Consider the following 23,542-nt stretch of genomic DNA (forward strand, 5'->3'; position numbering starts at 1 on the left):
CTATAGAGCAGGAATACTTTCTGTTGTGTTACCATCACAGAGAAGAACTATTTGGAGTGTGTAGCTTATTGAGCCATCTCACTTTTGCCAATTACAGCTGGCTCTTCTGCCACTGTGTCTGCTTGAAATCACACCCCCCAACCTAAAATGATTCATAGGAGCCTAGGTTTTAACAGGTTTGTCCTATGGCTTGATTTTCTTCTACTGCAAGATTGGAAATTGGTCCAAACAGGAAAGGGTGGTACAGAGAGTTTAGGAGAGGCTTGGCCAGCTGAAAGGCATCTGGAGGAATGTCCTAACCTATGATAAATGTTTCCTATCCCAGACCTCTAATCCCAGGGCATGGCCCTGGCATTACATACTGGATGTATCCTCCACGGGATTGGACCAGGCCTCCCTGCACAACAGGGTATAGATGTTTGTCATTATATAAAATGCGAATTGATAAAGATAGGTCTTAAGAAGAGGACCTCTCCACCCATCTTGGGCTGCCCAGGGATGCATATATGAAGGAAGGACTAGAATCCTTAACCTTCAAAATTTCTGGGCTCTTCTTCTATAGCTTCCAGAGAAACCATTAATAATGTCTCCTTTTGGGGCCCAGAGCCAGGGTCCTGTCCTGCAGCAGTGATTAATAGTGTTGTGGTAGCTAAAGGAGAAAAAGGGGTTTCATTTGCACGCTGTGAGACCACTCCAAACCCAACTCACTGGGTCAAAGTGGGGCAAACGCAATAGAACGCATCAGGTGACCAATGTCTGATCCTGGGTGCTTGTTTTGTCCATCCGCTGCCCCCGTCGTCATTGTATTTGTCGGGGCTTTGTAGGACTTCACAAGTTACTGATCTGTAATTGCGAGTTGGTCTGCTTTGTGTAAATACAGTGTGTTTGTCTTTCCTCCTGTTCCTTTGGAGGTTTACTGTTGAACAACTTCTTTTTGTATTGAGAGCAAAATACCTCAAGCATCTTCGGCAAAAGTTTCAGCACCAGGCAAAAGGATCTAAAACATAAACTTAGGGTCTCCTCTTCTTGAAGTGGGGGTCCTGAGCCATATTTTCTTTGTGTTCCTCTTCCCCTATTTCCTCTTCTTAACCAGGACTTTGAACCTAAAATCTTGACTTCTACCCTACTCCTTTCTCTCCCTTCCCGAGAAAAGCCCACATACCCATTGCCATAATCATTTAATTTGTGGGATGTCTTCATGGCTCTTAAAGGATTTGTGTAAAAATGTTGAAGAAGCTAGAAACACTCTATCCCTTATTCCTACCCACCTGAGTCAAGACCATCCCTTGCTGTGGTTAATGACAAACACTTACACTGCTGTATTTGGATGGATAGATCCTCCTTTAATCTCTAATCCTTAGGTAGAGAGAAGCAATGAGAGGGTCTTCCACGTACAAAGTAGAGTCAGAAGACCAAGGAACTTGTATATCCAAGTTGTTCAGAACTTTTATGCAAGTGCAAGAAACATGTCAATGTGGCCAAAAGATTGTTTAATAGGAGGCAAAGAAATATAACTTCATGTTACTGCTGGAAACCAAAGCTTTGTGTGAAACCTTGAATTTATGGGGAGGGAGGCAGAGAGCAAAGGTGGGAGAGAGTGTGCCTCACTGTTCTTTTTTTTTTTTTTTCTGTATTTTATTTTGTTATGTTAGTCAAATACCTATCACTGGGCTCACCCATACCCCCACTCTTCCTCCCCTCTGAAACTCTCAGTTTGTTTCCCAGAATCCATCATCTCTCATAGTTCATCTCCCCTTCTGATTTCCCCACCTTCATTTTCCCTTCCTTTTCCTAATGCCCTCTGTGTTATTCCTTATGTTCCACGTACAAATGAAACCATATGATAATTATCTTTCTCTGCTGTGCCTCTCTGTTCTTTCCCCAATCTCTTTCATTACTGAACTATAGGAGACAGAGCCCCCATGGGTTTTGGTGATCCCGTCACTGGGGAGTGTTTATTTGATGGTTGATTTTATCATTCCAAATACTTCCTTTCCTGTTTGCTATTATTTTGTAACACAAATGATTCTTTACCTTTTTCTTTCCCTGGCAAAAGACAATGAATAAATCAAGATTGTTGGTGGAAAAAAAAATCATCCAGATTGCCTGTAATTAAAATAGAGTCCTAGGCTCCAACCCCAGAGATTCTGATTCAGTAGGTGAAGATGGAACCCATGTGTTTTCATAGATGATGTCAAAACTACTTACCCAAAGACCACATTTTAAGAACTACTCTTTTATGAACATCTCGGAAGGCTCTCTCTCCCTTCACATTCTTAATAGGAGGTGGTTACACAAGGATAAATGCAACCAGGGTAAAGGAACAATCAACATTAGGTGAATGTTGTCAGTCATGCCTTCTTGGAGAAGGCAAACCCAAATAAAGTGTTGTCCATGGGTTGGCAAAGGTACAAGGAGAGCAAAGGCCTCCAAGTTAACCCGTCCACTTCCCTAAATTTCATGACAAAATGAAGCTTACCGAAAAATTCAGTTAAGCCAGTAGTCCCCTAGAGGTTAAATTCAACTCCAACAATTATATTAAAAAAAATGTGCAGAAATCATAAAAACATAAAATTGGAATCCCCAGAAAGCACTGGGTTCCTTGTGTCCCTATTCCATATCCTTCTTCAAGCTTATAGTTTTGGAAGATACCAGAGAAACAAGAAGGTCAGCTCTGGGGATAAAAATAAAACTTTGTGCCATCCAGAAGTATATCTCCCAAAGGAGATAAAAATTATATTACAAGAAACAATTTTTAAGTGGCTCTGAAATTTCTATAATGAAATGTTATATTGAAGTTATATAAAATTTTCAAGAGTTGTAAAGAACAGAGCAACCAATTCAACAGCCTTTTTAAAGACTTCATCTCTTAAAATATGAAGAGGGATTAGCTTCCAGATTAGTTCCTAGTTTTCTTGGGACAGAGACCTTTCACCCCCAAACTGCACACCTTCTTCTCTACAAGTCTCAGGGAAGTCCTGGCAGTGAGCAACTAATCATAATTGTGTATGCATCCATCACTGGAAGAGATGGCTCCACCCTGAGGAGAGCTGTCACTCCCATTTCACTCCCATTTCTATTCATGCTCTTCTCAAGCAACCTTCTAGATTTCCTTATAACCATGGTCTGCTCCATCTCAGAAATAGTGAATTTCAATTGTCCATTCTGACTACACTCTTGTCACTACTGTCCTCTCATACCCAAGACTATTAGACAGCCATTGATCTCAGAGAGATGTCTAGCCCACTGACCCTTCTATTTTCTCTCTGTCTGTTAAGTACTTATTGAGGTCTCTTGATTCCCTTCTCATGGGCTCCCAGATCATCAGCTGTATCTGGAATTATTTAGTATGCTTAGCTTCCACTGCTGTAGAGCAAAACCTTATCTCTACTACTTTTTGTTAAATACTGTTGAAGATATAAAAAAAAAGGAAAAAGAAGAAAAACTCAAGATCTTGCCATTAAAAATTCACATTCTTTAATCTCAGATGGCTCCATATGACTGTCCATCAATTGTTGTTTTTTAAAGATGTTATTTATTTATTTGACAGAGTGATCACAAGTAGGCAGATAGGCAGACAGAGAGGGGAGGAAGCAGGCTCCCTGCTGAGCAGAGAGACTGACGCGGGACTCGATCCCAGGACCCTGAGATCATGACCTGAGCCAAAGGCAGAGGCTTTAACCCACTGAGCTACCCAGGCACCCCCATCAATTGTTTTGAATACTTATGTCACTCTTGCTTCTATATGGCCATGATCATTTGGGTAGCTAAGTAGAGTGGGAATTGGAAATGAGGTGATCAAAGAAGTACTAGGTTATTTGACAGGATGCTCACATGGAAGTTTAAGTTATTGAGGATTCCCTGAGGGCTCTGTGTGTTAAAGAAGATCATGGTCCAGAGGCCCAAGGTTGAGCTGAGGTCATCAGTGATGAGGAGTTGCTGTGAGCCCATCAGGTTAGCACAAAACTGGAGCTGGAGCTGGGGAAATCAAGGTCTGTGAAGCAACACTTCCTGGGAAATAGGGAGACATGTAACCATATCCCAGCCCTGAGGTAAATGTGATATAGAGGAATAATTATTATCCCCTCAAAGTCAGGAAACCAATGAGGAACACTGGTACCTAACTCCTAGTCTTCCTCCTGACATTTCCTTCTTCCTGACATCATCTTTAATGAAAATAAACATCCGTATGAATAACCAATCCAATCCACTGGCCTCTTGGGTTTGTAGGAGTAGAAAACTTTTCCAATCTTCCCTTCTAGATTCTTCAGCTGGCTTAACAATTAAGTTGACAGGGCACCAGCTCGCTTGGTCAGTGGAATGTGTGACTCTTGATCTCAGGGTTGTGGGTTCAAACCCTGTGTTAGGTGTAGAGATTACTTAAAAATAAAATCTTTAAAAAATAATTAAATTGAAACAAGACAAATTAACAGGAGAAAAATATAGTATCATATATACTGGAGACCCACAAAAACTAAAGGACTCAAAGAAACAGCTAAAACAACAGGTTTTATACCTTTTAGGCAAGGAAATAACAAAATGTGAAGAATTGGCAAGATAAAGGGGTTTGGGCATGGGGTAGTAAATTAGTGAAGAAGTAACAAGGTTTGTTTATATAGCTTTCTTGGCCCTAAATTTCGTCTCCCTGGTGATAAACATGACTTCTATCTTCTTGGTACGGGGAGGGAATCTTTCACATAAAAGATTTATTCTCTGCTTTCAGAGGGACAGAGTGTCCTTGCACTGGCTATTTCTTAAGTAACTTTAATTCAAAATAATCAATATGCTAAAACGGCATATCTGGGGATGGCATATTCTGCTGTCCTCCAGTTCCCAGACTGCCTCGTCTTTGGGGATCTTTCCCATAATTCTCTTTAGTTCTCTGGCCCATGGTCAATCCTAGAATATATATGAACTACAAGGATGCAGTGGTACACTATCCAGAATCCCTATTTAGGACTGAAACCTTCTTCCCTTGATTGCCTAAAAGCCCTAGTGGCTGACAGCTTTCTACCAAGACCTATCCTGGGAATATCTCCTTGGCTTGACCTACACAAATTGCACCACCTTCCCATCACAAAGTCCATAGTAAGTGACTGCTCAGTGTGGAGATTCTTTCAGTATATATATTTTAACCTGATGTCAGCTCTCTCTGCATTGCATTTCATGACACAGAATAAAGGAAACCTCTTTTAAAATGGAGTCCCAGGCCAGCAAGGGGAGCTTCCAAACTGTACCACTAGTTGAAACCCTTGACCAACCCATGAGGAAGAGATGTACTATACTCTGCATTTCCATTAGGAAGAAGCCTTCTAGCCAGAGAAAGGAAGATTTTCTCCTTGCCCAGCAGTAATCCAGACAATGAGAGATTGCCACAACTAAGCCAATGAAAAGTCACTATACTTGGAATTCCCAGTTAATGCCAGTGGACTTTTTGCTTATAACAGCCCCTCTCAACAACCCATTTCCCTTTCTTCTATAAAAGACATTTCTCCCCTTTGTTCTCCAGACCTGCCTATAGATTTTGCTGTAGATTTCTTTTCCCGAATTGCAATTGCCCCACTATTCCTGAATAAACCCGTTTTGTTAGTAAAATAACTGGTTGTTTTACCCTTAAGTTTGACAATTTACAAATACACCTAAGTTTATAACACACTAGTTCATTAACATTGTAGAAAATGGTATATTTTATGTTAATTGTACTAATGGTTTGGTTATTTATACATCACCTACTTTAAAGGAGATGATGCAACTTTATTCCTTTGCAGTAGGCCTAACGAAAAACCACTGAATTATTTCAAATCAAGTTTGAGCAAAGAGAAACAAAAATGCTAACATATACTTCCTTCCTTCTTTCTTCTCTGTTGAATAATTTCTGCTATCCAATAAAGTTTATATGTACCAACTGAAAATATTATATGTAAAACTGAAATTTTAGTAGTTCTCTGATTCCTACTCGTTTTCTAAAAGAGAAGTTTCTCCTTTCCAGTCATCTGGCTACCTAGCTACCAATAAGATTTAGACCAGGGTTCGGCAAAACTTTTTTTATTGAAAGGCCAAACAGTAAAAATTTTAGGTTTTCTCACTCTACAGCTTCTCTTGCAACAACTTAACTCTGCTACTGTGGCCTGAAAGCAATCATAGATGCGATAAAAAGTGAGGGGTTGTAGCTATGTTTCAATTAAACTATTTACCAAAACAGGCAGCTGGCTAGATACGATATTGTGATTTGTAAGAATTATTTATATTTGGTGATTCAGATATATTTATAGTTGGCCATGCAAATATATATTTTTTACATGTATTTGGTCTTTATTCACCGTTCCTGATTTATCATTTCCAAAACCTTTGGAATTTCCTAAGTGCTGAAGGCCTTTTATTATTATAATATGTGGGCTCTGTCCTCAGCTCCTGAAAATGCTTTCAGAGCCACAAAAGTAAAATGGTTGCCTTTTTATTCAGAACAAGCTCTTTAAACTACTGACTTCTGGAAAGCATCTGTGGATGTGGGGTAGATTGTCAGGGGAACCAACTAGTAGTAGAGAGTTGGAACTTTCAGTCCAGGCCCTGATTTCTGAGGAGGGGAGAGGGGCTGAAGGTCAAATCAGCCACCAAAGGCCAACGATTCAATCTATCCCACCTATATAATGAAGACTCTATAAAAACCCGAAGAGAAGGGGTTGAGCATGCTTATAGGTTGAGGAATCGGAACTCTTCCAGATGACACTGTGTGGGGCCCCAAGCTCTATGAGGATAGGAATTCTTTTGTTCAATATCTCACTCTAGGCACCTCTTCATCTGGCTGTTGACTCATATCTTCTAATACCTTTGTAATGAATTGATAATCTAGTGAGTAAATGGGTTTCCTGAGTTCTGTGAACCATTCTACCAAATTAACCAAACCCAAGGAAGGGGTCATGGGAACCTCTAATTTATAGCCAGTTGGTCAGAAGTACAGGTAACAACCTGGGCTTTGGCTTGGCATGTAAAGTGGAGGGCAGTCTCGCAGGACCAAGCCCTTCACCTGTGGAATCTGATTTTCTCTTCAGATATGGATTCTCTTCAGAATGGATTTGCATTTTCGACACCCCTATGGGTGTTCAAGAATTGCTGGTTGGTGGGGGGAAGCCTTCACATATTCTCTCTGGAATTGCGTCCAAGAACATAATTTATTGCATCTAGCCCAAGGGCTGTAGTTTGATGGCTCCTGTTATAGATTTAAAATATGCTGGAAGGGGAAACTATAGTCTTTTACTATTGTCTATTTCACGACAGAACCATGATTTCTTATAGACATAGAAGAAAACAACTTGTTTTATTTTCTCCAGTAATCCCTCGTTGTTTCATATTTTATTTTAAATATAAGGATACACATAAGGCCAAAATATTAAAAGTTAAAATAAACAGGCAGAGAAAAACATGTTCTGTGACCCTCAGATCAAACAACATTCATATATTCATTAATTTATTTTACACACATTTGTAAGTTGCCTATGATGTATATTACTGTGATAGGTACCATAAGGGATGCAAATATGGGTGAGATTTAGACTCTTTCATCAGGAAGTTAATAGCCCAATGGGGAAAATAACACATATTCATAAATATGCATAGTACAAAGTATGCAAGGAAGTGAATCACAAAAGAAATAAAGATACATTTTTCTAGAGGAAGGAAAAATTACTCTTGACTGGCTTAAGGATATGTGGAGGAGGCTTGAGAGAGAAATCAGAGCCTTTTTCATGAAGAAAATGAACTTGGTCTTACAGACCTAGGCAAGTAGAAATTCCAAAAGTAACACTAAGAGAAAGGGCATTAAAAAAAAAAAAAATCAACAGGACAGCATAAACAAAGTCCAGTAGTGAGAGAAAGAAAGGAAGGAAGGAAGGAAGAGCAAACAAACTCTATGTAGTAACAACCAACAATTACTTTTTATAGGAACACAAGGTAAAGGGCTGGCTTTATGGAAGGCCAGAAGGTTAAGTAAGAGCAAGACATTTGTGGGATTTAAAAGGGGTTGGAGCGGCTCCATAGCTCAGGGGTTAGAGCACTGGTCTTGTAAAAGGGGTTGGAGCAAAGACAGTTTTTTGAACCACATTTAAGAATAAGAATAGAAAATTATACATAAATTGAGTATATATTTGAAATGAGAAAAGAAGTCACAACAAATCAAAAAATTTTAAAGCAGGTAAATACTACAAATATCACAAGATCCAGAAACTATGGAACCCTTGAGCTACTTTACTATCTAACATACCCACCCTCTTCCCCGTTGACTGGCTACCCTCTCTCTTCCTATCTCCATCTTCCAAGGAAGGTAACTCAGATTTTCCTCCAGCACAACTGATCAAAACTGCTTATTTATCAATAGTATATATAAGTTTCTTTCAGCATCACAAAATATTACTCACAATGAGTAAGTGTTGAGGACCTTTGTCAAATTCAAAACACCCTTTAAATTGTGAGATTTCAAGTTACTTCAAAGTATTCTAAGCAGTGACAAATTGTAAATATTCCTTGGACTGATGGCATGTCAGTCATGAATCACTGATGTCCTAATGTAGTGGCATATCATCAGATATACATTATCTTTGTTGGAGGAAGAATTACGTGTCAAGAATTTAAATCTTGGGGTACCTGGGTAGCTCAGTGGGTTAAAACCTCTGCCTTCGGCTCAGGTTATGATCCCAGGGTCCTGGGATGGAACCCCACATCGGACTATCTGCTCAGCAGGGAGCCTGCTTCCCCCCCGTCTTTTTCTCTGCTTGCATCTGCCTACTTGTGATCTCTGTCAAATAAATAAATAAATAAATAAAACCTTAAAAAAAAAAAAAGAATTTGTTCTAAAAAGAATTTAAATCTTTCGTCAATGTGTTCACACGATTCATGCCTCATCGTTAATCAGTTTATCAAACTGTTCAAGAGCCTAGTCATTATTTCCATTTACAAAGTATTTCTTCCTCTTCATGAACTTAGCAGGAGAAAATTCATTTGATGAGAAAGTGTGCAGGAAAGCAAAATCTGTGGACCACTGAAATAGCATTTTTAAATAATTTTAACTACAAATTATGTATTTCTATTGTTTGGTAATTTTTTTTACCTATTTCAATAATAAGTGCACTAGTAGCTTGTTTTAAATGTTTTTAAAAAATACAAACAGGGGCGCCTGGGTGGCTTAGTAGGCTAAGCCTCTGCCTTTGGCTCAGGCCGTGATCTCAGGGTCCTAGGATCGAGCCCCACATCAGGCTCTCTGCTCGGCAGGGAGCCTGCTTCACCCCTAAACCTGCTCTCTCTGTCTTTCTCTCTACTTGTGATCTCTCTCTCTCTCTCTGTCAAATAAATAAAATAAAATCTTTTTAAAAAATAAGAAAAAAAAATACAAATAATGCACCACCTTATGAGATCATGAAATTGCTTATATTTCCTCCTGATGAAACAGAACCTATCATGCTATATTTTTAGTGCCATCTAGTGTTTGAAAGATTTCATCTGAGATATAAATAAGCAAACAATTTTTTAATTTTTTTGTCAACACATATTCTTTGGTTCTACATCCCAGAGATTCCATCCAAGATTTGATATTAGATATTGACAATAAAATAATTGATTATAAGGCCAATCGGAGTTTCTAGAAATTAAATCAATTATTATGTAAGGAGAGGAATTAAATCATTCCTTTACTATTCTAATAGAAGGTGTCAGGACCTCAACTACCATAACACATAGACTAGTTCTTATCGAAATGCCCCATCAGATACACTTTTGTCATGGACTCTTAGGTACAGAAGGAAATGTTTGATTCAAATCAAGCTGAATTTAAACTGCATATGATATCTTCTTAAATAAGAATTTTTTACCACTAACGTTATAGTTCTATCAAAAGCAAAAATTTTATTTAGCAAATCAGTACATTTCTTATTATCACCATCACCAAAAAGAGATGTTTAAGTTCTTTCATTTTATCAAAACAACATAGCTTACTTGGTTATACTATTTTTGTCCTGTAGCAAACAATACTAGGTTAACAATACAAAGGTTTACTTAGACGGTTTTAATGTTATGTATGAAACATATAGCCAAAGACTTAAAAATTTCTGCAAATCTCACGGGAGCGATAACAAGCGGTAGGCAGCAGACTTGTTCTTCCTCCTGTTTTCACTGTTAATTCGTTGTTCATATGAAACGGCTGAACTTATATGCCAGTAAATTCATACTGCTCTTACATTCCAAGAATTTAGATGGAAAAACAAAGTCAAGGGGAATTACAAATATTTAAAAGAGATACATACTACAAATGCCACAGTATCATAATGATCTTACCCTAAGCCGATTTTTTAAAACTAAGAGTCACGAACTGCCCTCCCTTCGATGCACAAAGGCATTTGTACAGACGCAGCGATGGGACACAGTGATGACTCGCTGCAGACGTGGGTGGATGTTCCCGCTTCAGTGCGTGGGAGGCTCAGTCACCGTCATACTCTCATTCACCTCTCAGTCGGCCTGACTCCGCAGGGGCAACAACCCCCAGATGTTCAGTCTAATCCACAAGTCAGGAGCCTCGACTGTGAAATACAGGATCAGATCTTTATGGTCCCCCAGGAAGTTACGAAAATAGTGGATAAGTTATTTCGGGACGTTATCCATCAACAGTGCGGGTACCGAACACTTCCCAGTCAATCCCGGCGGGAGGCCAACAGGGGGCGCTAGGCAAATGAGTAGTGCCTGGCGGAAATACCCTTGATTGAAACTGAATCTTGGATAGTAACAGTAGCAATAGGGGAGTATGGGTGCACGTGAGAATCTGTATATTAAGTGACAAGCGACATACATAAGTCTCTCTGTCTAGAAGCCCAACTGAGTACATTTCGCTGTAAATTCTCTCTGATCCACAAACATTTATCGTTTCTGTCATGTGGGATGCTCTCTGCTACCTTGTTACAGAGTCTAGGTTTTCAATAAATATACTCTGAATGATTTTTCCCTTTCCTTTAAAAGAGCTAGTGAAAATGAGAAAAAAAATGGATGTAGAGAGGAAGCAATTTTTACTTCATCAGTTTCTGCTTAATCCAGTTGCTTTTTAATTCCACTTGCTGATTAAAATTTCAATTGTTTTAAAAAAAAAAAAAAAAAAAGCCTACCCAAAATATTTCCTGAGTTATTCATCTTTAACCCTAAAATGTATTGTGGCTTTAGTGGATGGTTGAATCTGTGCTGGCAATTCTTATAATTAATTAGGAAACTAGTCCTCAAGCTGAACATAGAGACAATCAAGAAGAAAAAAAATCATAAATTTGACTTGCTGTTACGTTGTGCTCATAATTCATAACATCCTTCTTTTAAGCATCCCATTAAAAACTGCTTTCAAGTGTTATATAGTGCTATTATATAACCAAAATTTTTATCATTGGATAAAAAACATTTTAAAACTTCATGTTATTCTTTTCCAAAAATGAGTTTATTGGAAAGTCACATATTAATTATACCTTCTGTTTATAAAAATTACTTTTATTTAAGCCAGCTATTTTACTTTTCCATGTAAAATTGCAATGAAGTGGTCCCAGGCAGAAGAAAACAAATTATTCTAAAGAATGATCCATAGAAACCCAATCACAACTTTTACTAAACCTTTCCAAGAGTTCACATTTCTCTCTGTATAGAATTTTTCCTAATAAATACTTATTCTACTCTTAGATATCTAAGAAAAATGAAGTGCTAATTATCATTACCATGACAATCATATTACATATATAAATATATCAAACTAGCATATTATAAACCTAAAATTTATACTACATTATATGTTAAATATAATTCAATTTAAAAATACCCAAGATCATTTTTTGAGGTACTGTAGTCAAAGGAAATCGATATTAGTATATGACTCCCTTTCATACACATAAAAACAAGTTTTATAATGCCTCCTGAAGCTTTCCTCTGCAAATAAATGTTTCTTTTTTTCCAGGTCTTTGCTACAAACCCTCTGAAGCAAAGTAGTTTATTTACTTAACCTAAGCTCACTTGTTTGTTCACTCATTTAATATTGAAATCCTTTCTTGATTCCAAAAAAAGCTCCAGGCATTTTACTGATTTAAAGGACAATTTTTAGAATTAAAGCACAAAGGAAGTCAAAGGCAAGTAAAATATTTAAATGCTAAATTAATGAGTGTCTTTAGAAGAGGAGGAGCAAATGCCTTCAAATGTGAGACAGCAAATCTTTTATTTATCTTTTATCTTCATGATAAGCCAGTTTTAGTTTCTAAAGTTCGAAGATTCCTAAAATGGTGAAAATCATGAACTGACGTACTTGAACTTGAAGATAACCTTACTACACAAGATTCTCAACCTTCTCTTACCTGCAGTACAACCTCAGCCAGCTCTCGGGGAGCAGGCTGCCTTTTGGTAGGGCTACAAGAGGACACATCCAGGGTGCCTGGAGAGCAGAGGCATGGTGTCAACAGAGCCTTTTTACCTAAGTGACCAAGGAGCATCCTGAGGGGAAAAAGTCACTCTGAAGAAATAGAGTGGGACCAAGCCCCATGGGTCATGCCAGAGGGACAGGGAGAGTGTTGTCCCCACTTCAGTAGAGCAACGTATGAAGTGACAGGAGGTGGCATTTTATTGACGAGGCAAGCAGCGGGTGATCAGCACAAGGGCGTGAGAAGCAAATCAAACCAGCTCATTTGGGGAGGTAACCGACTACGCAGAGACAGAGACAACAATACCACACTAGAACCTAGAGGAGAACCTGATATATGGGCTTCACCTCCAAACTGTGTATCCTGGATCTGTTTCCAGGATCTCTGCCTCCACCACCTTGACCAAAGTCAGTCTTCTTCTGGATCACCACTGGAACATCCTTACTAGTTTCCCTGTTCCTTCTCTCCTCAGTCCCTTCCAAACTGTGCTCACACAGCAGCCAGATGGACCCACTGAAAATATAATTTGGATCAAGTCACTCTACTACTTAAATCTTTTTGAAATCTTCATATTACAGTTAAAATAAAATCAACCCTTGGTTACCAGGACTTAAAACGTCTTCTATGAGCTAGCTCTCGAATACATCTGCAACCTCATTTCCCACCACTTTATCTATAGTCATACTGGCTCCCAGATCTTTCTCAGTAGATGAGGAACACACCTAACTTGGGCCTTTACAACTGTTTTTCCCTTTGCCTTGAACATTCTTCCCACTGACATTTGCATGTTGGCACTCACTTTCATCAAGTCCTCAGACATTTGGTATCTATGCTTGGCTAAGGAGCCAATGGGACAAAGATACTGTCCGTGGGATGTCAGAGTCCTGCCTAGGCAGACGGATGGGTGCTCGTTGGCCTTGGAGAGCTGGTCCCCCATCATCCCCACCAGTGGGCTGCATTCAAGATAATCTCATTAAAGATTTCTTTCCTTTAAAAATCTAAAATGACTGCCACCTGTCACTCTCCAGCACTTTTTCTCTACATAGCACTTCCAACTATAATCCATGTTTCCATGTTTCCTTGTCTGTGGATTGACTGTCTCCATCACTGGAATATAAGTTCCATGTGGACAAGGATTTTGATTTCTTCCCAACAGTGTCCTTTGTACTTAGAACAGTGACTAGTACTTAACAGTATTCAGTGTATACTTATGGGTTAAACACATGATTGAAGAGGAATTCTTGATGTGACAGAGAAGAATCTGTAGAAGACTATAATCTCCAGTTCCTAGGTGGGGGCTGAGCCAGAGGAAAATCTATTTAATATGTTTTGAGATATTGAGATCCCAGCACTGCAAACTGATGTTTCCTTGTGAATGTCTGAAAGCCACCTCAAACCCAAAATGTACACTCAATCTTCCCCCCCGAAAACTAGCATTCCTTGTTAAATGGTATCATTTCTTTCTCCAAGTATGCAAGTCAAAAACTGGAGCCATTCCTGAGGTCTCTTGCTACCCCTACCCCATAAAATAAGTTAATAATCTGACCATATTCAAGTTAGTCTATTTATCTCCGTTTCTCTTATTACTTCTCAGGTCCGCGTTACCAGTAGACCCGTCATACCCCCCTATTCACATGTCATCTGTCCTTACTGCCTCCAGTCCACACTCCCCTATAACCAAAATGGCATCTTGAAAACGCAAATCAGATCAACCACATTATCCCCTTCTCCACCACAACATCCCACACATACATGTCCTCACTTCCATTTAAAATGCTTCCAGTCTTCATAATTCTTTTATAATGAAGACAAAATCCTTAATAGGGGATTCCAGGCCCTACTTGGCCGGACCCTGCCTGCCTAGAAATCCCCGCCTTGTCTCCCATAGTGGTTCTCTGCTTTGAAGCTGAACGGCCCTTCCCTCACCTCACACAGAGCCTGTCATCTTGTCTCTTTCATTAGAATGTTCTGCCTCCTTATCCCATCTCGTCCCCTCCTTCTCAGCTCAGTTCATTTCTACCTATTCTTCGGATCTGTGATGAGCTGTCTGTTACAGAAATGGCCGTAACAATTCCTCCTTTCCCATATGAGTTTCCCCAGAACTTGGCGTTTCTCCCATAAAGAGGTACAATCTACTTCCCCTCACCCCGCACCTGGGCCGGCCTCTGTGACAGCCTTGAGAACACACTGTAATAGAAACAACACCACAATACAGCATCTGGCTCGCTTTTTCTCGGGATGCTGATGCCTAGAACCCAGCTGTTAGGCACCAAGGAAGCCCAGTCTTCTCGGCGAGCCTGCCTATGGGTGCTCTAATCAAGTCCCAGCAGAAGTTCCAGCCTACGGCCAGCTGGGTAGCCCTAAAGATTCCAGTTCTGGGCTTTAGAATCCACCCGTACCCCCGGCACCCTGAAAGTGCAAAGATACATATTACGTTCTCAGCTGCCTGCAGACATTGAGTTTCAGCTCCTAAAGAACTGCCCGCCTCAGCAATGCGTAGACTCAGAGGTGGACCCAGGAGATGGGACCAGGGGCAACCAGGGCGTAGTGTCACACACCCCTCGCAGCCCTCAGATCTGCTCATGCCCACGTTGCGTCCGCTCTATCCTAGATGCCTTGAGGGGCTGCTGATCATAATCAGGCTGTAATTTGTTTTCATCATCTCCTAACTCTGCGTGTTCTAGATGTGCCTCGCTTCTGCCTCATCTTCAGCCGGTCCACAGTGCTTATGTGGTGGGAGGCTTCAGGCCCTCAGCACTGACGAGTCTCTGCCTGGCCTCGGTTGCTACACTAGTCCATCAACATGATCATCACCCCCCGCAGTACCAAGAAGCCCTCCAGTGAATCTGTTACGTTCAAGACATAATTCTCCCTGTTCCCATATGGAACAGCAATTCTAAAAAAAAATAAAAAATAAATAAAACAGATCCTCGACCCTTGCCTTTCTGTGCCTGCTGATCCCTTAGCATGAGAACTACTAAGTGAATAGGTAGTGATGCACAGTTCCAGGTTCTCTGGGCCACTTACTGTATCCATTGTGGGGACTGGGACCTGCAACCGAGCAGAGCCTACAGGGGTGAGAAGCATGAAGTCTGCAAGCGAGTCACAGACAGTGATGAGGACAACACCACCTGAGAAGCCGGGAATCCAGATAAAATGTTTCTTGGTTTATCTAGACCTACAAGAGCCCTGGAATTCTTATTTTTAATTAAAATGACCACAGAGTCACAAAAAGAAAAATGCTACATAATTCTACTTGCATGAGGTACCTCAAATTCATAGAAACAGGAAGCAGAGTGGTGGTTGCCAGGAGCCCGGGAAGAGGGCACAGGGGAGTTCATGCTTAATGGGTACAGAGCTGTAGTTTTGGAAGCTGAAGAGATTTCTGGAGATCGAGACTGGTGTTGACTGCACAGCAGTAAGAATGTACTTCATACCACTGAATGGTACAATTAAAAATGGTTAAGAGGTAAATTTGAGGTCATGTATATTTTACCACAGTTGTTTCAAAAACTAGGGGAGGGGAAGAACTATATGCTCATCCTCCCCTAGTGCCCTTCTAGGGGCCACGGAGATCTTGAAAGAAAACAGATCCCACGGTTGTGCTAAGAAGCATGAACACTGAGCCTCGTCCTTACCACTTCTAAAGGAGTGGCCATTGGCAAATGATGTAATTATGTGAGTCTTGGATCCTTTTCATTTGTAACATGGAAATAATGATATCTACCTCACAGTGCTCTTGTGAGAAGTAAGGTTTTGTAAGTGAGAATTTCTAAATGAATTCTAAAGCTCTCTACCTTCATGAAAGATTTTTAGTATCATAAATGATAATGATAAGAAATCCAGCTACAGGAAATGATTGACTTTCTTCTAAGCTGTCCATTCTCATATCACACATTGATATCTTTGAATCACATTTCACATGTCAAGTGTGAACTTTCATTACCCCAGAATGATCATTTCCAGCATGGGAGTCTACTTTCCCACATGACCAGCTTAGCCTTCACGGTGTGAAATTCCAACCCGCTGTTTTGCAAATATCTTCTACTCCCAAAATCTCTCCTCTGGCTTGTCTGGAAAAAACTCCTCTCCCTAAACCTGAGTTGCTGAATACGCTGAAGAGAACACACAACCAAGGCAGATTAGTTTCTAGAGAGTTCCTAAGGAAGAAGCCCCCACTAAGGTCTTAAAAGATGTGGCTCTCACCGTCTGGTCCATTTTATGTCCTGCTTAAACACATCATGTCCTTCTATCATGAGCTGTCTTTATTAAGGGATACATTTGGTTTGGGAGGATGTCATCTATTATATGGTATTAAAGTTGATTTGGGCACATTACCTGTTGGATATCAACTCATGAAGAGGAGGAAACCAGTTAAGTATAGACACTGGGCACTAATGACGCTAACCTTGACCTCAACCTAGACTTCCATCCTTCTCACAAGTTCATTGTTACCTTCTCAGTCACCTCCATGGTGTTTTGCAAAAGCAAGGAAGCACTATGTTAAAAAACAACCCTATTGCTAAGACAGGTTCTACTTTTTCTTTGTCTTTATTCACATTTGCTTTGGCCTAAGAGCAGAATACAGGGGTCTTTGGTGAAGAAACAAATTAAATGTTTCTTCCCCCATTCCCCAAATAATTTTGGTCACACTCCCAACCAACTCAGCCTATTCCATCCCTTGAAATGTCCTGGGACATTGACAATGAACAAGAAAAAGAGAGTAAGAGAGGAATGAGCATCTGAGGCAGGCAAGGGGAGAAAATGACCCTAAAAATGGAAGAATGCTTCTCTTTCTCCCACTCCCTCTGATCGCAAGTGTGTAACAAAAAAATAATCAATTAAGGATACCAATAAGGGAGGAAGAGAGCAATAAGGGATCCGTGAACAAGGCACAGGGAAAGAAAAAGAAAAAGAAAGACATCATTGGTCATTCCTTAGTGCCTGCATGAATTTTCTGTTGTGGCCATAGCCAGTGACCAAAAATTTCGCTATTCGATACAATGCCAGTTTATTATCACAAAGTACCGAGGGTCAGATAGTTTCTCTGGATCCACAATGCTGTAATCAAGGGGTTAACAGAGCTGCGTTCCCTCCTAGAGGCCCCAGAGTTGAACGTGCTTCAAAAGTTCATTTGGTTGTTGGCAGAATTGGGTTCCATGCAGTGGTAGGGCGGGAGGACCCGTTTCCACACCAGCTGTAGCTCAGGGCTTTCCCTCCACTTCTAGAGGCTCCCCTTGTTCCTTGGCTCACAGTGACACTGGATTCAGTCTTTCTTGTGCTTCAAAAGTCTCTGACTTCTGCTCTGTCTCTCTGACTGAGGTTTCTGCCTTCCTCCTAGGCTTCTGAGGGCTCCTATGATGACGGGGGGACATCCAGATGATCCGGGACAAGTTCTTCAGGGTCACCTGGTTAGTACCCTTAATTGCACCTGTAGAGTCTCTTCCCAGCAATGTCTACATTAGCCTTGGTTGAATAACCAGGCATGGGAATCTTCCAGGGCCAGCTTTAGCCATCTGCTTACTACCATTTTTTTAAAGAATTTATTTATTTATTTGACCGAGAAAGATCACAAGTAGGCAGAGAGGCAGGCAGAGAGATAGAGAGGGGGAGAGAGAGAGAGAGAAAGAGGAGGAGGAAGCAGGTTCCCCACTGAGCAGAGAGCCCGATGAGGGACTCGATCCCAGGACCCTGAGATCATGACCTGAGCCAAAGGCAGAGGCTTAACCCACTGTGCCAGGCAGGTGCCCCTGCCTACTACATTTTAAAAACCATGCTGAATGATTTCCGTACATGATGGCATTTAACTATTTAAGGCAACCTAACCAGGAGATAATTGCCATTATCCCTACCAAAAAGAGCAAAAACAAGAAATCTCTATATTCTTTGTTTCCAGGCTAGCCACCTATAGCTGTCTGACTACTTTCATGTATCTATAACTGGATTTCATTTTTAAAAGTTAAATACAAAAATGAAAGTCTTTAAAGGACACACCTGATGTATAAACAAGGGTTGAGTATGGCTGAGGTTATTTTGGATACTGGGCTTTTTTGGGTTTTTTTCTTTCTTTCTTTCTTCCAAATCTCAACTTGCCTTTTCTCTGTGCTCATTCCCACAATGTGACCAAAAATCCTGATGCTGAATCAGTGATCATGGCATTTCCATGGCAACACACCAGGGACCCTCCAGCATAAGGCGGTTTTCACTTAACAGCATAAACAATTCACCTGATTATGGGCTATTAAGGAGCTAGACATGAGGACATGTGAGTAGAAAAAGAAAGGGAGGGTATTCTTTAAATGTACATTGGAATAAATTTTGGCAATTCCTAATAAGTCAAGATAAGGACAGCGATGCTGATAGAACGGTAAAGAATTCTTCCAATTGGATTTTGCAAAAATTGGACAGCTTCTCAGCTAGCTGACTTTGTAGTGTGCCCTTGCAAGATTCAGGATGGTTTTTCTCTGTACAAAGTGCAGAGTATGAAATATTTCTCTCTCCTTCTTTCTCATTATCCACCAAAATATTCTTTTCTCACCACATAAAACACAAAAGTGGTTCTCACACAAAAGTGAGAAAGTTTATGATATACTCGTATTATGTGCATGTTATTTTAAGCCAAGACCGGGGAGAAGAAAAAGAGTCTCTCATTTGGAATTTTATGTCAGGACCAAAGCCCAGAAAGAGAACAGCTTTTTAAAAGTCCTCATTCACAGTGTTTCTCTAAGTCCACGTAAATGCAGGTGCTGCCCTGAGAGGCACCCTACGGACTGTCAGAGCCAGGAGCCTCTGCCTCGGGATTTTCCAAGCAGACCCTTCTCTGACATCCAGCTGGGCTACCCACCCCTGCTGAGGTTTCTGTCTGCCTTATCACCTCTTAAAATTCAAATACTCTTGGGGAAAGACGTGTGTCAAGTCACATTAGAGTTAATGAGTTTTATCAAATATAGTATCTTATTATCTGGTTCTTCGGGGCCTCCACTTCTACTATCTTAAAAAAAAAAAAAAAAAAAAAAAAAGGATGGGTGGCGGGGGGGATGAACCGGGTTCCCTTTAGGTAGATGCTTTCCATATGCCCGCAAGGCTGCCGTTTTGCAGGTTTTCCCCGCAGGGGGGCGCTTTGCTGAAGCTTTGGCTTCATCCTGCTCCCAACTTCCACCTCTGACCCTACATTCATACAGCATGGGTTTGTTTTTGTTTTTGTTTTTTTTAATCTGTGGACAAATATCCTAAAGATGAATTTCAAGGACCTATGCATTTGATAACCCCAGTACTGAAGGTTTTAACACAGAGGAATGTCTTCTCTCTGACAATGACACGCTTTTCCCAGGAACTAATTAATAAAATTATTATTCAACAAGGCGAACTCTTTGATCTGACAGAGAGCTACCGGAAAGACCAAATACTCAATAAAGATAACACTGCCTTTCAATATCCTGAGAAACTTTGGATTCAACCCGGTAAAGAACTGCTTGGCAATCACTCTGCAAAGCAACCAAATGCAGCCATCAGAAAGGCTGCTAGCGCTCGCTGGTGAGTGGTCACGTCAGCAAGACCTGGGTTTCATTTTGAAATGGAATTCTATTTTATGTGCAAAGTTTAATCACCGTTCCAACTTAGTCTATAAAGGCTACAAGATGAGCAATAAATTACATGCCTCAGTAGGCAGGGGAGGGTCCAAAAGGCCCTGGAGAAATCCTGAATATGTGACAGCCTGGGCACAGTGAAATCTTAGGGTCAGGCAGAATCTTCTCTCAGTGCTAACCTGGCAGTTTACAGTCTGGCCACCTTGGGTTAGTTGCTTCACTTCTCTGGGCCCTGGGTTTCCATAAGAACAAAAGATAGATAATTAGAAGGACATATACACATTGTCCAAATATGAATGTTTTGAACAGTGAGAGGAGTCCTATTAAAAACTAGCCCAGGATAAGGTGAGAAAAGCAAGACTAATCAAGAAGTCAGGATGTATGGTTATCTCATCAGGGTAATTGAAATTCATTGCCTTTCACCACAGAGTTGTTGTAACAATTAATAAAAACAAACAAAGAAACGTTCAGCATGTAGTTAACACTAGGCAAAAATCTCTGTTCTTTTTCCCCCTCTCCTTTGGGGAATAAAAAACAATACAATTTTGGGGTGTCTGGGTAGTTCAGTCAATTAAGCCTCTGACTCTCAGTTTCAGGGCAGGTCATGATCTCATGGGTGGTGAAATGGAGCACCCCATGGGGCTATGAATTCAATCGGAGACTGCTTAAAAATTCTCTCCCTCCCCTGACTCTGATGCAATCTCTCTCTCTCTCTCAAATTAATAAATAAATCTTTCAAAAAATCGGGGGTTGGGGCACCTAGGTGGCTCAGTCTATTGAGCATCTGACTCTTGGTTTTGGCTCAGGTCATGATCTCAAGTCATGAGATCAAGCTCCATGTCGGACTCAGGGCTCAGAAGGGAGTCTGCTTAGGATTCTCTCTCTCTTCCTCTCCTTCTGCTTCTCTCCCGGCTCGCATGCACGTTCTTTCTCTCTAAAATAAATAAATGAAACTTTTAAAAAATACAATTTAAAAAATAAATAAGTAAAAATTTAAAAAATACTATTTTTGTGTTAAAAAAGGATAAGAACACAAATTTGTCAGTACTTATTATTATGTAATGAAAAGATCACCTGACATCTAACAATATATATAGTTAAATCTATTTGCCTATTAAAATATTTTAAGTTAAAATATATTTAACAGATTTTAACCATATATAGTCTCCAATCCACAAATCTAATCATGCCTGTTAAATGAGTAATTGAATGAGTAAGTCACAAACTCTGTCCATACATGACTCTTCTGCTTCTCTCTCTACTTTCTATCACGTATTAACGGAGAGAGGACAAGATTTGCAGTCAAGAAGGCCCGGATGCCTGGCTCTATTAATTACATGATCTTAGGAAAGTCGTTCAAAAAAGTCACTTAGGAAAGAGCTCAAAAATGCCATCTATTTTCTTTGTCAAACTAGCAACCGTTGAACTCTTTAAGATGATGGCTGGGGAATATCTAGTGCTTCATCTGATATGCAGTAACTGATGAATTATATCCGCTTTCTTCCATCTTCCTTTTTTTCCTTTGTGGCATTCTCATTTGTGCCCTAAGTATCTTGGCTCTCAGATATAAGCTTCTTAGGGATTTCTGGTGCATATAAATGATTCCTGTTCATCACACACTGTAGTTCAGGTAAACTTGTCTCTCACTAACAATCAACACTAATGATTTTCAGTCACATTTCAGAAATTTAATTACGAAAATATAGAAATACAGATTTTAGCACAAATTTTAGTGTCCATTGATAAAATTCAGAATTTCTCATGCTTACCAATAACCAGAAGAGGGCACCCTAAGATTGAATTACAGACTATACCTTCTTAAAGCTACTGCCATCAAATTTTCAATAGGAGCAAACTCTAAGCCAAATTAACTAAGTAATATTTTTAAAAATCCAGAAAGACAACAAAAAATATATTTGAGTCTTTATTCAAAGATTTTTTAATTTTATTTTTTAATTTTAAATACAATCTATCCCCCGAACGTGGAGCTTGAACTCACATTGCCAAGACCAAGAGTCCTATCCTCTACTGATTAAACATGGAATAATTTAATTTTTATTCCAAATGCAATATGAATTCTATTTTTATTACTTTGAAACACTTTATTTCAATGTGTGTTTATAATACAACACTTCACTCATATATCTGACTATATATAAATATTTAAAAGGTTTCCCAAATGTACTGTCATATGTCATTTTTTTAAACCATTGAGGTTTTAATTCAGATTGCTGTGAATCTCTACATAAATTTGACTTTTACCATATTGACTCTTTAAAACCTTGGTTATAGTTTGTTACCTCTCCTTCTCATTTACTACATTTTTAAAAATTCCTCTCAAGAATGTTTTGTTTCCAATTAGTTAACATACAATGTAATATTAGTTTCAGGTATATAATACACTGATTCAACATTCCATAATTCTGATGTTTTAAAATGTTGGAGAGTTGTGGAAGGTGGGGTCATTGTCCCATGTTATATCCTTCTAGTTTCATTTCTCCTGGTTGCTAAATTTAGGTCCACATTCCTCTGACATTAAAAATGCCCAAGTCCTGTGACACTTCACCAAAAAATTAGTCTTTTATTCATTATGGACAAGACTGACTGGTTCTTACTTTCTTGATAGCTAGCTCTCTCTCTCTCTCCCTCCATCTACCTACCTACCTACCTATCTACCTAACTATAATTTCATCCACCAGAACTTATAACTTACACATTGACAACTTATCAGAGACCAACCAGAAACTATGAAAATTATAATTATTTCATGACTTATTTCCAGCAAAGTTGTATAAACAACAGCTGGTATACAAGATCAAGCTGTGAACTGCTTCAATTAGTTAAACTAGATGAAGCATCAAAAGGAAGAAAAGTCATCTCCATTCAATCAATTTTGGCTTGTTAAATTTGCTACAAGAAAGTAAAAATAGGGGCTCCAGGGTGGCTTAGTTGCTGAACTTTCTGCCTTCAGCTTAGGTCATGATCCCTGGGTCCTGGGATGGAACCCTGCCCACCAGGGAGTCTCCTTCTCCCGTTACCTTGGCCCCTCCCCCTGCTTGTGCGAGTTTGCTGGCACTCTCTCTCTCTCTCTCACTCTCTCTTAAATAAACAAAATCTTTTTTTTTTTTTTTTTAAGAAAAAGAAAGTAAAAATGGGGGCTTGAGGAATTTGAACATAGTTCTGCCACTAACTATCTAGAAACAGAATTTCTTATATCCCAATTCTGAATGAGAAGAATAATTGCTATTCTACAAGGTTGTTGTGCAGACGAAATGAGATACTACATGCTAAGTTTTCTCACAGCGCACCTATAACACAGAGGTCAATAGAAACAGCTTCCTGCTTTTCTCATTCTATAAGACCATTGCCATCAAAATCTGCATTCCTGCCCCAACCCCATACTCTATGAATTAGATTTCCACACAAATCTTTCTCACTTATGGACTTGATAGTTGATTATCTAACGACACCACTGAGGCAATACCAAATTCTAATAAAGCTGAATATTTTTTGAGCAGTTTATTAGACATTGTATGTCAC

Source organism: Mustela nigripes, chromosome 5 (assembly GCF_022355385.1).
Source record: "Mustela nigripes isolate SB6536 chromosome 5, MUSNIG.SB6536, whole genome shotgun sequence".
Lineage (NCBI taxonomy): Eukaryota > Metazoa > Chordata > Mammalia > Carnivora > Mustelidae > Mustela > Mustela nigripes.